The sequence below is a fragment of the Haliaeetus leucocephalus genome, unplaced genomic scaffold (genome assembly GCF_000737465.1).
Source record: "Haliaeetus leucocephalus isolate CR32 unplaced genomic scaffold, Haliaeetus_leucocephalus-4.0 Scaffold151, whole genome shotgun sequence".
In the NCBI taxonomy this organism is placed as follows: Eukaryota; Metazoa; Chordata; class Aves; order Accipitriformes; family Accipitridae; genus Haliaeetus; species Haliaeetus leucocephalus.
The window spans coordinates 5,817,317-5,835,325 of record NW_010972587.1 but is presented as its reverse complement, the minus strand read 5'-3'; the positions used below and the strand labels follow the sequence as shown (position 1 = coordinate 5,835,325).

The window sequence follows — 18,009 nt, the reverse complement described above, 5'->3', positions numbered from 1 at the left end:
CGTATGTTATCCACAATAGCTGATTCCTAGGTATTCCAAAAGGGAGGATCCTGCTGCAGAAAACATTTTTTCTCAAATTTATCTCTACTATAGCTAGAAAAAAAGAGTAGGGTTAAAAACTTTCAGAGGGAACAATGTGGAATAAATTCCTATGGGCTCATTTTACAAGCATTATAGTTGAACTATAACAAGCAGACTGGTTTCTTTTTATATTGCGCAGGTTAAACTAGTTTAACACATATGAAAGCAAGCCATCTGCTTTCTTGTCTCTTGCATATTTAAAGTTGGGTATGCTTATTAACGTGTGTATGTGTTCATACTAAATTAATACTAAAAGATTTTTGCTATTGAGCAAGACTGTCTGAAAGCCTTAGATTTCCATCAAGATTCCTTGTGAAGGAACTGTACATAGTATTATTATGTAATAAATATATTTTTTACTACTACTTAATAAGGACACTTTGAAGAACAGAAAATACGCCCAAATTCTTCCAAATCCTGAAGTAAATGCGATGGGAAGAGATGTGGCCCAGAGTAATGCAAAACTTATTGCGACCTGACTGAGGAACACTTTAGTTTCAAATTTGCAGTCTCTGTGCAAGATGCTGGCATGGCAGGCTGCATGTTGCACCGTTCCCTTGACCAAAGACTACTGAGACTGGGTGAAATTTGCCACGAATTCTCAGTTCACCTTATAGAAATAGGGGAAATTTGAAGAAAGGGAAAATCGGGAGATAAACAAGCTCTCCAGTAAAACTTGCAAAAGTACAAAGAAAAGCAGAGACTTAAAAATCACATAATTCATGTTCTGATAATTTATTTCCCACAAGCTCCTAACATGACAGCTTACTGCAATAATTTTTTGCAACTATACTGAAAGGCAATGTCAAGTTTCCATGGGTGGTGTAAATTTGAAAACCCACCCAGACAAAACAGGTGTTAGCAGTCCTGCTGGGAGATATTAAGTGTGTTCTGCTGACTTGCTGTTGCACGTGGCCTGTTACCTCACCCAGATGCAAGGTACATTCCATTTTTCTGTGGAAATTATAATGCATTTCAGGGTGTTAATCAGAATACACTGACACGCACACACATTCAGCTTGACTTTTTCCTAACAAACTCCTCATTACTTGCAATAGAATAATTTAAGAAGCATTTAATAAAAATAACTATCAGTGAACCATGTAACACCAGTCCAAAAAACTGTTCCAAACTAAGCATTGACTTTGCAATAAGAGACCATATATGCAAATTAAAAACTGATTTACTGGAGGCATTTGGGGAGAATTTTACCTTAGAGGATAATAACTACTGGTATGTAGAAGGCCTCCCAGGCAAAAATTTTCAGGAAATGATGCTGGAGTTATTTAATTATTAGTTATTTTTTGAGGAAAGGATGATGGTGTTATTTAAAACTGAAATACCTTCCACTTCCTTTTCCAACAGATATTAAGGAACATGCACATCAAATTCTTCCAACACGCACTCCAAACACGAAATATGACCAGTAAACCCAGAAATGTGAAAACAAATTAACTTCTCAAATACTTGGAGAATTCAACAGACATATGTACTGACCTGCTGATAAAAGAATGTATGAGGTCACTGTTGAGGTCAGAGTATGAGCTGGGGTGTGTATTGTTTTTAGAAAATGCTACAGTGGGAAAAGGATCCCTTTTGGCATGTATTCTTGTCAGTGAAAGCGACAATTGGTGTTGCAGGTTTTGCACCTAGCCCCTGACTTTGTGCTTGGAAAGCTTGGGGTGAATGTGAGATAATCTCTGTAATGTCAAATATAATTTGTTTGGTGTTTTTCCTGTTTGTGCACTTCAACAAGTTAATGAACAATTCAGTTATTCTAAATAAATCATAATATTCTAAATAAATCATATCCTGATCATAATTTATGGATGGACAAACAGATCATTATAAACATGTGCCGGTCATTTTCATATAAACCCCCCCCAAAACTCTAGCCACAAATACCCCGAAGGACACATAAGAGAACAATGCAAAATTTTGCTCTGTTCATCTATATAATGGTGTGATCTTGCTTCTCTTGTCTTCCTTTCTCACCCGCTCTTCCTTCTGTGGCTAGTCTGCCTTCGCTCTAGCCAGTTCTGTACAGTAGTCTCTACAGCAGACATTGTAAAGCACAAAATACTACGATGGTAACTTCTGAAGTGCTTTTGTGCTGCTGTAATAGAAATTGTGAGAAGTAAGTGCTGGATTTTTGATTGGAATATAGTGCTGGATTTGGTCCTGAATAGACTCCTGGATTTGGATTCAGAAAACCATGAAAGTATTTCAACATCTTGCATGAATTTCTTAGAAAGCTAAAATATGACTCTGCAGCAGCATGGATCAAAAGAAAAGACTAGGCAAAAGTTCTCTTCCAGAGTCTCAGAGTAACTCCCTACTTCAGGGCTCTCATCTCCTCAGACCTGTGGCCACCGCCACCGTGAAAGAGCCCTACACATGCACTAAGAACTCAAAATTGAAGATAAATACTACCCTGGGAGGACATTTTTTAAGGCAAAGATAAAAAGAACTCTGTTTAAACACAGTGTTTTTTAAAGCAATGCATCACTTCAGTGAGTCTGTCTACAATCTTTTATTTAGTTATGCAACACTTCGGAGTCAGCAAGGTACCAACATCTAAATATTTATGGAACTTGGCAACTTCCGAAAATTGGAGTGCAATGTGAAAATGCACGCTTCTTTGAAACAGAAGAGTTTCTCTCCATTGGGTCAAAAGAGAGTCTACAACAGAGTGTTCATTTACTAGATTTAATTAAACCTTTGAAAGCATTCCAGTTCTCTCCTTCACCACTATTTAGTACATAGCAACTTCATTTAGCTCATCAAAAATAGCAGCTTTTAGAAATAAGGGCAATTACAACCAGTGACAGGATGAATCTTTTAAAAGATAAGTAAACAGGTAAACTATGGGGCATTTCACTGCATCTCTTGAACTTTGCAAATGGAATCCATATCCAGATGCAATTTATGCTTTCTGAACCCTCCCTCTTGACGACACCAGAAGTCATAATGCTACAGCTTGTGCAGGAGAGACACTGACAATTTGCTCCTATCCTTCTGGCCTTTTGATTTTATAAATGTTCTGATTTTTTTTTTAATTAGATATATTTTGCATATTACCCTGAAAAATATTTATAGAACATTGAGCTCATCAAAAGAAAAGCGATAAAATACTTGTCATTAGCAACCTCTAAAAGGACAGCCCAGAGATTTCTCTAGGTCTAAAATTATGTGGCTGGTCCCCCAGCTGGAACTTTAAGTCCTTGGGAAGATATATGCAGGAGAGAACATAACATAAGTCACTGGTTTTCCTTTATGTTTACTTTCCATATTACTGACTCAAATTGATCTAAGCCCTAAAGAAAAAGACTCAAAAGAAACAAAATCAATGATGGATTGATGTCACAGGTTATTAAAAGTATTCAAATTAAACCAGACATCTTTAAAAGCCATAGGCATAATATGAAAGACTCAGATTCAGGCTTTCACTTCTGCTAGTGTACCTGAGCATTGTATTTTATACCATGTTCAGCATAATATGCGACGAAATGTTAGGTCATGCTGTATGTTTTCATACCATGCTTATAAAGAGCCTTCATGGTTACGTATCTCTTTGCTGTATGCTCGTAACCATGGGAAGAATTTTTCACATTTTCACAGGATCTTGTGTCTAGATTCTCAGGCAAGGAAAATAAAAGCACCTGGAACCACGGAAGGCAATGGGATATCTTTCTCTTAAGGTCAATAGGGCCAGGATTTTTTTCTTGACTTCTTAGCCAAATATTATAACAGAAACCTCAGAAGTGCTCGAACCTATACAATGAGGCCTTAAGAAGCACTTACTCCTTGTTGTCACTTCACTTCCAGTTGTAGCCGATGGAGTGTGAAGTGTAGGAGGAAGCAATGTTTTAAATAGTTACCCAAGTGTTTTCAAGTTCCAAAATACAGCCAGTATTACTTGAAAAATAAGCATTTACTGGGCTTTGGAGGGACACATATCTTCAAATACATTAATTTATATGATATAACAAAATAAATCTTTCAAAACTGTTTATGCGAAGAAATCCAAATAGAAGCCTTATATATACAAGAACTGCAAAGACACCCTTGCACATATGTTTACTGTGGAGTGTTGCTGCCCGTCTGCCCATGAACTAAGAGAGCTCTTACCAAAAAAAATAATTTAAAGTTATTATTGGGAGGAATTACTGAGAAAATCCGTGAGTGACAGGCAAAACAGCCCACAAGACTGGGATGCTGGTTAGCTAGTTATGTATGCAGTTAGAATACACAAAATTGTAGCTATCTAACTTCATGAACTATTATTTATTTCACATGCAAATAGGTTTCAGCTCTCAAGTGTGGAAACCCTGGGACAAAGAAAATTCTTGTGGTATTTTTTCCCTAGAGGGAAATGTCATTGGTACGCTCCCATTGTAATTCCAAAGAAACTCTGAAGAATCAAGAGGTATGAATAATTCAAACAAGGTTCCAATTAGCTGACAATACAAGCCTAAACGAAGCATATTCTAATTATTATAGAATTAAAGACTGCCAAAAGCTACAAGCTAAAATACAAACATATTTCTATTTCAGGAAGACTGTTCAGATTCAACTTTTTGAACTTCACAGGTTTCATGCTGGTCAGGATGTCACCTGAAAGAATCGATAAGAACTGCTTAGGTAAACAAATGCTTTAAGTTGATATAAAGTCTTCAAAAAACAAAAACTATTTGTGATTAGTTTGTGAGATTGAATACAATCAAGTCCTAACAAAAAAAAGTATCTTGGACTGACTCTGAAACTGAACCCTGCCCAGACTAATTCATATCCAGACACTGGGCCAACTTAAAATAAGTTCAACTTAAAATAAGTATAGCTCTGATTTATGTCATATGATCATCTGTTGATCATATGGTCAGCAGACTCCTCAGACTGGGAGTGTTTTAAATAATTCCTGCACATCAGAAAGCTGCCAAATAAATTTCTGTATTTATACGATTTATTTCTGCTGAAACAAAAATGGTTGTACTGTATCCTAAGGATTTGTGTATTAAGTTTCAGGTCACAGTGGATTTAAACAGACAAGTTACATAAAAAAAAAAAAAAGAAGATTGTGTTAATATTTTAATTAGCCTGATCAAGAGCCTTTCCATGAGAAGGGATTAGTTAATGCTGTTGAAATAAGCAGCCTTTGTGATAACTTGCCTGTTCTACTGCTAGCTTAAGCCAATTTACCTTTCCGTACCTTAATAGTATTACCTATAATAGGGTCACCAGCTGTAACAGAGTTTATATTTAGAGTTAACATCAGTATTTAAGTCCCGTTCGATGTCACCAAAATCTTTACTAACACAGAGTTTCAGCTGCCCGATCGTACCTCACGCCATTCCAGATCGGTTGGATCTGTGGGCTCCTGACAAAAGGAGCAGGTTGGCAGAGCAGTAATTGCAGTCAATGACAAAAACATGCCTACTCTGCACCCGGTCCCATGCCTGTGTACGTGATTGTAGGAGGCAGAAGATTTTTTTCTGAGAAATCCAGCATGCTTCATCTTGACATGTCATGGAATAAATGGTGATCACAACAGTAGTGCATAAATGAATACTGAAAGAGCAGGCAAAGAAGTACCCTCTAATCCCCCTAATACAATAAATTTAGATAATGGGGGAAAAAAGGAGAATGGAGCAAAAAATTTGCCAGGGCCACTTGTTCTTGCTAAGTCACCTCTCTCATTTTCAGAGAGGGACTATTGACCTGAGGGACCACTGCTCTGATGCAGCAGTGCATGCTCATTCACGTGTGCCAGCAACAGGGCATTGGGGAGAGGCTGTAGGTGGAAGGGATTTGCTACAGGGTTCAAAGAGGAATTTATTCTTTGAGTATAATTGCTGCCAAATAAAAGAGCAAGGTTAGATGGGTTAGTGTGCATAAAAGTCAAGGAACTCCAAAATGGTGAGTCTGTAAAAGCCACTGTAAAATCAAGCAGATTTGGCATTCTTTCCATGAAACAGGCTAGCACTTAGCTGCAGCAGATGTAGGCAACTCCTGTTCCAGCAAAGATCAAGGGCAGAGTGAGAAAATACATCTGGCCTGATCATAGTAGTTTCAGTATGCACCTACTTTCTGTTCTTTCTCTTCATTTGCTAACATTATAATTGTATTATATTCTGGAAGCAATGCAATATAGCTGAAAAAACCTTTTTCTGGCATCAAAGTTTTGGTATATTACTTTCCAGCTGGAGAGCAGGGGGAGGTTTTCAAGTCTTTTCTAATAAACTTAACAATTACAAATGTAGAAGGACAGGATGGGTTTTGTTACCATGTTGGTTTGTAATTAACATACTACATTGTCGGGACATTCTGTGTTACCTTATTATCCTCCTGTCTTGCAGCTTCTTTGCTATTAAGGCCAAGCTTTGAAATACTGGGCAGGTACAGCCACTAAAAGATGATTCAGTGAGAAGCACTGTCACCTAGCCATAACGTACCACACAATACCTCCAAAAGCTTGACAATTTGTTGGACGTTGTTTATTTTAATTTTAAGCACATGTAAGCACTTAAAATTACAAGAAGTGTGTCTTCTTCCCTCCCTTCTGCAGCCGAATTCACAATGCAAACCCTCTTCCACCCTAACATCGCTGGTTACAATCCCTTTCCTTTTCCATTAATTACAACGGAAGCCACAACTTGTTGCTTTCTGGCACCCTCTACTGCTTTACACCTTACACCACAGACAGCATTTTATGGACAGTTGCACAGTTCCTGTAGCTCCACTAAAACATCTTCCCAGTAGATGGATTTCCCAGCCCAACCAAATAAAAGATGATGATATTCATATTTGGTGTGTGCCCTCATTTATTGTTTGCAGATGTCGATGCTTAAATGTCAAAATATGTCTAGTACCTCTTTTCTAAACTTAATCTGGACTCACCCTAAGGAACAGAGATAGTAGCTCTGGCAACTCTGTAGAAGAGTTCATCAAAGTTCCCAGACTTTCAAAGCTCCCACAGACCTTCATTCACAAATGAGAGGCAGAGAGTGGCTTAAATCCCTTTCAAAGTGTGTAAAATCATTGGGGGTTCATCAGAACTACACAAAGTATTTCACATGGATGTACGTCCACGTGTGTGCGCTACACCTCGAAACACAGGCCCGCGTTGTTTCTTGGGAGCCTCGCACGTTATTGAAGCTGCAGAACTGACCGTTGCCAAGATAGGCAGTGGCAGATTATTTTAGGATGAAGGATGAGTGAGAGACCTTGGGATTCTGTTTCAATGTTAAGAAATATTCTTTTGTGAAAAGTCTAACTCTCGGAGAAAATTCACAGCTTCACAGACATAGAGCAATAACTTTTCCGAACAAACATACAGCACACAAAATTATAAGACAGTCTAAGCAGAGGTATTGTAAAGGGAGTGGTCAGAAAATCTTTAAATAGAAGTAAGACCTCAACTATAACCATAAGAGAACTGGCATTTTGCCACAGTTCCAAAATAATCAGACATTTGATAAAAATCTAGAAAGCTGACAAAATCTCAAAATTACCAAAAAGCCTTGTTTGGATATACTGTAAAATAAAACCACTTCAGAGGCATTGTTTATTTTCTTGTTCAGCTTAAATATGCATTTTTGCTGTTCAGCTAAACATCACGCACTTTCTTCTCTATTTTTAAATCCAGTAAACATTCTAGACATTCCTAGTATTTATAACATACTCTCCCTATAGAAGATGATAAAAATACACCATCATGAAGCACACACATTTACTGTAATCCTGCTGCTGCTATGCGGGAAAAAATGTATTAATGACTATAACCAACAGGTGCTTTCTAAAATACATGTCACAGTCAATTTGTGTGTATGTATTTTAACTGCACGTTTGCATGTTTGTGTTAAAACTTTTCAGTGCATTTCTATTAATGGAGGTTTCAAGGCCACTTATTCATCACCTCTTTGTCTAAGCATCTGTATCACAAATATATATTTGACCAATTCCAAAACTTCAAGGAATGTTCACATGACATTTTGGAGGAAAAAAAAAATCAAACAGAAAATTGAAGAGTGTAGAAAGCTAACTACAGATGGGGGAAAATGGGGAGACTGTCAACTGCATCTCTTCAAACAATAAATACTTCAAAGTGTATGTCACCCACTAGTCTTCAAGCATACTTCAGTTTTTCATCTCTGCACATCCTCCCAATACAGTCTAACATGAGTTTCTGATCAAATGACATTCCTGACAAACACAGTTGAGAGATGGGGAGAAAAGATGGGTGACATGGGCATGCCTCAGTGGTATGGAGGTACTGGCATATTCCAGATATAGATTAAAAGGAGGGGCGTTTCAAGGAATTGCTGGGGTGGTGGGGAAAGGTGTGAATCAAAATTGCTTGGGGGGTGAGGTGGGGAAAGGTGTGAAGGAAAACAGTTGATTTTAAGGAGCAAAAAGATCTTTTTGTGCTCAGCAGTCTTGGTCCACAGAAGCAAAATGTGCATAACCCTAATCCCAGCCCTAACCAAGCAACCCTAACCAGGCAAACCCAACCCTAACCTAACGTCTCAATAGATTTCATGGAGACTGATATCATCACAGTATAAGTACTTCTTATGACATGATTATTTCATTAACATCTAGATGAGTTATTCTCATGTGATTCCACACATTAATAGGAGAAGGAATTTGTAAGCCTAAACAAAAAGGCCAATAACTGCATACGATTTGTATTTTATGAATAATATACTTCTTCCAGCCTAGTAAAATAATACCCAGGATGTGTTCCTGTGGCATTTTCTTTTATGACTTCAGACAGTCAAATGCGAGTGACTCAGGGGAATGTGCATCTCACTGCCTGATGTGAGTGAGTAACTCTGAGCTGTTCTGTGAAGAGGGATTGTCATGAATCCTGTGGTCCTTTTAATGTTCTCAGATCTTCTCTGGATGTAAAGAGAACTGCTTGTTTCAGTGCCGAATAAAGAGGTCTAACAAAAAGCCAAGCCAGAATCAAATCATATCAAAAAAGTGATGATCTGGTTGCATTCTCCTGCCCTTCTTTTCCAAGCCTGTAACATCTTTAGACAGGATGGATGAAATTTCCCATCCTTTATGCTCGATTAGATCTAACACTTGCAGCAGTTCTCCCATCGTTTCCTTAGCTTCCTCTCTCCCTCGCAATAAAAACATATTTGGTCTCCCACAATAAGGCAACTGTTACTCTGCTTGTCTGTCCAGCTCTCACCCCATCTAATTTTTCTCTTCCATTTCTAGAGTTTTTAGAAATTTTAGAGTTTGTTCACAAAAGCAGTCAGAATTCCTCCTCTGCCAGCTTCATGCTAAACCAATTTGCCTCTCATCTTACTCAAACTGGCTATGTTAATAACATTAATAATCTCTTTTCAGCAAAACTTGGAACCAGAATTCCAACATCTTCATCCTTGTATGTCAATCATCTTTAATATTAACATCTTTAACTTCACCCTTACAGAAATTCTGTCCTCTTTCCTTTCTTTATTCCCTCCATTCATATTATCACAATTACTCCCATAATGTATCCTTAGGTGGTCCATCATTATTGCCCTTAGTTTTTTTCTTTTGGGGTGGCACACACCTCTATTTTTGATACTCTCATTTTCATTTTTACACTAGTCTTTATGTCAAGTTAATTTCATCTGCAAACAAAAAATAAACTTCAATTTCTATACTGAGGAGACGTTACTTCCTGTAGCTATTCTTCAATCTGCATTATCTATTTGTATATTTACACTGTAGATATACCTACATGCATTGCTGTTAGCCAGAGAATTTTTTAATTGTCTGGCGTTCAGGATTATGCAGAAAAGGCATGGGCCCCCTATAAGGCATACACAAGTTTATAAAAAGGGTTTATTGATGTCTAAAACAAAGAGGAAGAGTCCAGTCCTGAAAGTCAGCTTCTAAAATTTTGTCCTGCACTTATCATTTATGATTCAAGAGTTTGAAAGGGTTTATTTCACTCTCCAAAGTGTCCAGTGCCCTGAGCAAATTAACCGCAGTCAGGTATAACCTGATGCTCACTATGCTGGTTCAACAGTGGCCACTTCCCCACACATGGAAGAAGATCTCATACACATTCCTGCTGTCAACCCTATTTTTTCTAGGTAGTGACATGAGTACGTGCATAGAAGGCTTGATAATCATTTCTCACTACTTTGAGCTCCAGGACATGACATGTGAATTGTATGCCACAGGATTTGTCAGACTGCAGGAATAAGCTTCAGGGCCCTATAAACCTGGAGCAGAGCTAAATGAAAATGCATCTTAGTAGTTACATTCCTATCATTAGCCAAGGAAATATGGGGCACCTCAATGAGACAGTCTGCTTGAACACTCAGTGGATGCCAAAAGAATCGTAAATGCTCTGAAGCCATCTTGTACGTCATACACTGCAAATGGCTGGATGTGTCAAACATGTCCAAGAAAGTCTTCCCTGGAACAGCTGAAGACAGTCACTGGGGAAGGGTGTGGGAATGGGGTTGGTTCTCAAAGGGAAGATCACACTCTGAACCTACCTAGGAAATGAGAGGACTTGTCCAAGAAACCATCTTCAGAAGGATAGCTAAGACATGCTCCTTGCTATGACAGTCTTGGGCACTTTCCTGGGAATCCCAGTAAGGGTACAAGTTGAATGTAAATCACCTACTTAGTGAGGAATCTCAGAAAGCATAGCTAGTTCTGTAAAAAATTGTATGGGTCTACTTGAAACTACCATCAGAAAATGGGAAATCTGCATATCTATCATGTTGAGGAGCATCATTTCCTGCACAGATAAGCATCTACTTAGATCCTTTCATAATGGAGCTGTATCAGCCTTGCCTGCCTCACTCCAGAGCTGCCACTGTTGCAAGGTAGGATTGAACAGACTGGGAGAAGAAGTATTTGTCATCAGTGTGGCTCCAATGAGTATTTTACACATAGTCCTGAAAAAAAGAATTGCGTGAGGCTTTACTCTGCCAAACCACAAGAGCTGGATTCAAAAATGCAAAATTAACTGGTAAGTAAATTCTCATGAAGGAAGGACACCAAAGAACATATAAGCTGTGCATTACCATGACAAATTCTTCCCAGGGAATGGGAAGCATGATACTTCTGCCACCACTTACAGTGTCCAAGGAAGAACTGCAGTTGTTGGGAGCTGGGTAACATGCAGGGCAAAATGTCCTCATAAAAAGTGTCTTCTGGCTAACACCCTGGCTTGAGGCCACACAAAGTTATGGATAATATGGGCAGTTATCAAGAGCAACTTGGAGCCCTTTGATCTATTTTATTGTCCAAATTCTGCTTTCAACAACGGGAACAGAAATCCAAGTGTGGACTTTTAATTAAGGCAGATCAGGGTCTGCTCCAAGAGGTACCAGGTCTCCAAGATGAGAGGGTCTTTTACTTACACCCAAGGAAGCCTAAGAGAGAAAGTTCCCATTGTAACACAGACATGACTGCTCATTGCCAGTGTGACTCGGTCCTTTATAACGCACCTGGCAGAGAAGGAGACTTGCAGAGCAGAGCGGAATTTTAAAATGATACTGGAAATTCCCATGCTAAGTGTACACAAGAAGGCAAAAGATAAGGCATTCGATCTGTATTGCCAGGAAGTTGACAGGATAGAGAAGAAATCATGCTTACCAGCCTTCTCGTGGCTGTACACGTCCTGTGTTCAAAAGGTAAAGGCCCCTCTGTGCTGATTTTAGTGTTGTACATTGAAAACTTCTCTGGCAAATAAAAATAAGTATGTGTACTCCCGATGCGGGCATGATAAATAGGCAATGATCTGGATTACAATAATCTAGAATACAGTTATAGTGTCACTGGAAGGAGAATCTTCTCTCTTTCTTTGTTCCAGATCTGAATATTCTCTTAGAAATTAAAATTATCTTTCTAACTAGTTGCCAATTCAAGCAAAACTCTTAATCTTCCTCTGATCCTTTCCACACAGTCCTTTACCTAACACCCGGGCATATTCTTTAAGTCTGCTCTCCTCCAAACACCCACACACAAGCTATGACTGTGTCTTGCAAATTCTTTCTATGTAAGGCACCTAAAATATGATCTTTCCTATCTATAAACACAGGAAACCTCACTCAGGAGCTCAACTTTTAATTACTACCATTTTTTTTCTCTGGCTTTACTGAGATCACTTCCCTAGATATCATGCTGTGAACCTGTCATCCTTTTCTAAAAGCACTTTTATTTTTTCCCTCTTAAGGCTACTCCATTATCGAATCCTAGATACCCCTTACCTACCACAGAGGACAGGGAAATGAGTTTTTGACTCTGTCCTGCCCATTTTGTGAGAAGCCATTCCTTCTGACCACATTTTTAAATAGAGACTTGCACCAACTGAGGCTGTTTTCTCAGGCCTCTTATGCAACCTGCATCTTCCCCAAACCAGAGTGATCTATGGTTCAGGTTATTCACTTAATTTCTGAAAACTACATATGTAAGCATGCACCGTGGAAAAACAGCAATGAGACTACTGTCTTGTGTTCCATTCACTTAAGCACACCAAACCTGCACAGCTGACAAAACTAGAGTCTCTTATTACCTTGTATTTTCACAAAACTCTCATAGCAGCCGGTCAGGAAATCTGTGAAGATCCACTGGTAGCCATGGGGTGACAGTCTGAATTTAAACAAAAGGGGGTTGCGCAGGTGTCACTGTGGGAAGAGACTGGCCTGCACCTGAAAGGAGCTGGGATTAGTCTTCAAAACTCAGGTTGAATTTCCAGTTGTAAGGGACCATATTTCTACACTTAGCCAAATTTCTGTATTTATTTCAACACGTCACACTTGGGTAGAAGGCTCGCCTGGAGCTGTTCCAAAGCACAGAAAGTATATCCTGAATCCATAAAGCCCATCTCACCAACAACTGCACCAGCAAAGCCAGAATATTCTTACATATTTTAACATTGTGCAGACAGAGAGAGGTCACACGTGGGCCCACTTGACGGCGAACGTAGGGATGATATTTTCAGGCTTCCCAGTCCTCAAAGAGCTCCATGTAACCATACCCCACACATGTTCATTTGGAATTCTATGGGCCTTAGTAGAACCTACAACACTTACTTTGCACAAAACTATTCTGTTTTTTTTGCAAACAATTAGACACAGAATTTAGCCACAGAATGGTAATGCTGATATTCTTGTCCTTGGCTTTTGACATTCCTGGACACTGAGAGATGCCACTCAACAGTGTCCGCCCAGCAACATCCAGGTGTCTATACTGAAGGGAAGTATACATACTGTAGGGCAGGTATACCCTGTGGCACACTTAGTAGTTTCGGTTTCCACCTATTCATCCTGTCCCCAGGCTGACTCCCTGCTAAGGAGAGATTTGCATGCACCTCATCCCCTTGCAACCTTGGCCTCCTTCCTCCGGAGAAAAGCTCAAGTGTGCAAGCAAAGAAGGAGCCACTGGGGGCTTTTGTGGGACTACAGGAACGCTACGCAATAAATTACAAAGCAATGTCTACCAGTATAGCCGTAGTCACTTTGTCCTACTTCAGCTTCAGGCTTCACACACTTCTTTAACTATGTCATAGAAAGTTCTCTCTATCACAAAAATGTTCCCTGGTTAAGCAGAGACTGATTCCCTTACTCCACCTTCTTCTTGCTAAGGTACATAATTTTTCTTCAGTCTCATAGAATAAAGCAAAATTGCTGGCATTCTTGTGGGTCTTTTCTGAAACATTTTTAATTTATTAACATCTTTTTAAAAGCGTTATTAATGAAATCAAGTACAATGTTGTAGAAATGATCTTATTAGTGCTGCACATAGTCACACTGATTGCCACTTTTTACAGATACGCTGCTACTCACCCAAAGACGGTGTTAGCTCTGCTAACTGCAACTTTTTACTGCATGTTTATATCCATTTGGCAATGTGCTACAGCTCCAACACCTTTTCCAACTCCCTGATTTTCAGGATGTGGTAAGCAGGACCTGTATTTTTATTGAACTCAACTCCCTCTGTTGGACTGCAGCATGTCTGTATCCTAAACCATAAAATGTACCTTTGAAGCATACCTTTGGTTATATAAACTGGTAGAAAACTGTGCCAAAGATAAGATCGACAAAATGAAAAATAGTCTTCATTAAATGTATGCAACTACATTAGGAGCCTTTTAATAAGAAGGGTCTCTCCAGCCCTTCGATAACTATGAGAAAACCCCTGCTACTAACTACAGGTAAGAATGCTTTTGTACATAGAGGTATACTGGCATAGACAGTTCTCATGGGAAGTAGCAAGAGTAATTCTAAGGAATAAAAAACAGCTAATAAGACAACATCAATCTCTGAAGGAAAAATCAACTTGAAAAGCAATATGCTAAAAATTTTTGGCAACTTTGAATTTATTTTACTATTTATGCAGCTGAAAGCACCATAGACTACATGAGGAAAGAATAGAAACATTAGTTTTGTAAAAGTCTCTAGGGACAATACTGCAAATGTCACCATAAAAAGATTTTCAGCTGAACACTTTTTGATTCTCTTGCATTTTCTCTGACAACCCCAAGATGGATTAAATTTGATACTCTGTATGCTTACTGTATGTTTGATATGATCTGTTTAGAAAGAAAACACTGGAGATCTTCCAGTGCATTTTTAATATGTTCAGAAAGAAAAAAGAATTTGAATTCTTTCTCTTTGGACCATTAGAGAAAAGCTTCATAACATATTTCCTACCCAGGACACTACCTGTTTTTTCGAACGATTGGGGAACTTACTACAGAAATTAAAGAAATAAATGGCTTATAAAGAAGCAGAAAGGAATTAGCTTTTGGTTCTATCAAAACGCAAACCTTGAAAGACTATTATCTTCTAAATAAAGATGATTTGAGGTTTCCTTAATTGATAGACTTACAGAATAATTCATACAAGGAAAAGATAGAAATGAATGTGGTATTATTTTACATAGAAGGGATTGAAAGAGATGATGAAAAAAAAGCTGAAGTGCCATATTCCTCCTTGAATGCATAGCCATAAAGAAAAAAATAGCCAAGACAAGCAGAAGACTCTATATGACGCTGTAGAGAGACAAGGTATGTTATAATACAGTTTAAAATCCTTATTATCTTTATTAAAACCATTCATAAGAAATACCAGAATCTTTTTACCACAGTAGATTTACCCAGCAAAGAAGCAAATTCTTGCCAATTCTCTCACAAGTTTCATTTATTTAAAGTTTCTGAGATTTGAATATGAAATAATTTATTCCCCAGTACATCTCAGGTTCTCAAATTCAGTGTGCGACATCAAATGTACGAGCATAATGACAGCCAGGAGGATCTTGGTAAAGCTAACTATGCAGAAACTGGCTGCTGCTGGGATTCACACATTTTAATTTTTGTGAACTTGGACCTGTGGAGCCAGTTCAACTTGTCTGCAAGTACTTTATATATCACTGCCAAGATGAGCAGAGAGTGCAAGACATTGCAATAGGCCTAACTAAAAGAAAACTAAAAAAGAAGCATTTTATACATATTTAAAATAAACATTAAAAGATGTTTACAAACTAAGGTAACAGCTGAATTGAGATGCCTTAAAAATCACTTGAAAGATGAAGCCATTAGCCAGAGGAAAACCAAATGGTGAGTGGAACAGAACTTGGGAGTATTGGTAGTGATGAATTACGAATTGATATCAATATCATCTACAGGCCATATCAATTGTTTCCAGCAGCAAACAATCCATGTCAGTGCTCTCTAGCTTCTTTTAAGCTAATAAAATGTCTTAGACATCACCTCCTGGGAAGGGTATCAAATGGCAGATGAATACAGAAAACATTTCTCCCTAATTGCAAGTTATGAAAGCAAGGATCATGAAAACATATGTGAAAGAAAAGGGTGGTGGGATTCTTGAGGTTTAATAACTAAAAATGTTAAAATGAAAGTGGTGAATGAATGGCTAACAAACATGCTATAGGAATACCATGACTGTTGCTGGTTCGATGGCTGATGTTCTGACAAATCCTGACAGGACATATTGCTACCTACTGGCATATGTCAAACATGTAAACAGGCTTTGACCATCGTTACATTTTCTTTCTGCGTATTACAAACACCCAAGAGCCCACTGCTACAAGAAGAAGAGAATTGGCCTATCGTTAACTCACCGGGCTAAAAACATTGAGCACTGCCAAGGGAAATTACCTGAAAATGCGATAAGATGGTGCCTTCAGCTAGGCTAGGTCGGTGCACAAGCCAAAGCGAACAAATGGAGAGCAGACTTAAAACCTGGGGTCTCTGAGAAGCTCTGAGAGGAAAGCTGACAAGTTTGAACTACTTTAACTTCAGTACATTTTAAATTTTCCTAGCTCTGTCGAAGAAATTAGCAGTATAAAATTGGTATGTCAAAAGTGAGGAAAATAATTTGATCAGACTGTAGAGACAAAACAATGCAGTAAAGAGACCAAATCAAAGAAGGATGAAAAAATATATCTAATTCTACCAAGTTAGAGTGGCTAAATGTGATGCCTTAGCACTGTGCAAACACCGACGTATGACTACATACAGGAGCATTTGAAGCGCCTGGTTGGAGACCCAGAGAACCTGAGCCATAGTCTTTGGCCTGGCTGAGCTGAGAGATGGGCTTACAGGAGGAGGAAGATGGACACAAAGAGATTCCCACAGGTACTGCTGCGGCACGGGCATGCATTGACTGCAGCAGGGCTAGAATTGAAATCTAGAATCCCTATGCCACGTAAAGATTTACCTATCAACAGGGAACGTACCCAAATGTTGTCACTTTGGAGATGCAAACGTTGCTAGTGTGAATAGTTCTCTCTGCAGCTCGGTTTTCTCTCATGGAAATGAAGCTTGATAGACATCAGAGTGGTGGGTCCCTGAGCAATCCTAGATGGTCACTAACCAGTTACATAACCTCAGGAAATCATATCACTTTTCTGTGCTTTTGTCTCTTCTTGTTTGTCTTGTCTGCCTGGAATGGCAAGTTTTAATGTGATTAAAGTAGAGAGTGATTATCTCTCGATCTGTGTGTGTAATATTAGAGTTCCACGCTGGAGTTCCCAACGTTCTCAGCTGGGACCACTAGGTGCTGCTGTAATATGAGTAATTAAAATAATAACTATTATTAAGGAAATTGCATATATTCTTACTACAGGCTGTTTCAAAAAGCCTGAAAGCCAGAGAAAAAACTTATTCTAAACCTGCACATTTTTTGAAAAGTAAGAACCGAAAGACCGATTATTCACTTCACTGGTGCTCAAAATTTTTCCTTTTACCTTTTGCAGCTCTGCACAAAAAAGCTGCAAACACCTTCCCCCTTTAAAAAATATGCTGAACAAATGCAATTTTTTCCTACTCTATTTCCATTTTTAAGCCCAGCTTCAGCAGCTTGTTATTATGCAAGCTCATCCAAATCATTATACTCCAAAATCCTTGCCAGCTACACAGTCGTGCATCTTATTCACGTACTATTTGGATGAGAACAGAAAGGCAAAGTCCTCAGCAGGGGGGATCATGACTGGAACTGCAAGTGATTCAGTAAATGCATGGTGATGCTACTGAGGCTCAGATTTTGTACCTGTCCGTTCCAGAGCCTTCTGAGGAGGCTTTATCTTAATAAATGTAGTTGACTAGCCATAAACACAGTACAAGATTAATAAGACTCTGTATGAATCACAGTCACAAAATGCTTCTTGCCTGAGAGTATGAAAATGTCTTTAAGCAGCTGCCAACTCTAGCTCAGAGAGCTATATGACTAAAGTGCTATTTCTGAAAGTCTTGGAGTCAGTGCATCTAACTGGACTTTACAGTGGACAATCCAAAAGGCTATTTATATTCAAAAATAATTTGGCAAGTCTTGTTCATCAAACCAGTTTTCCAGACACAAAGACTCCACTTAAAAATTTGTTCTTGGATTTACTGCCCTTAAAAATGAAGTTAAATGAAATTATCTGGATCATCATCAG

The 18,009-nt window shown here is 38.6% G+C and overlaps 1 protein-coding gene across 3 annotated transcripts in view; it reads right to left on the bottom strand.

The window, feature by feature from the left end:
* Positions 1 to 18,009, bottom strand: part of NAV3 (neuron navigator 3) — a 274,517-nt gene that overhangs the window by 172,051 nt on the left and 84,457 nt on the right. The window lies entirely within an intron of this gene.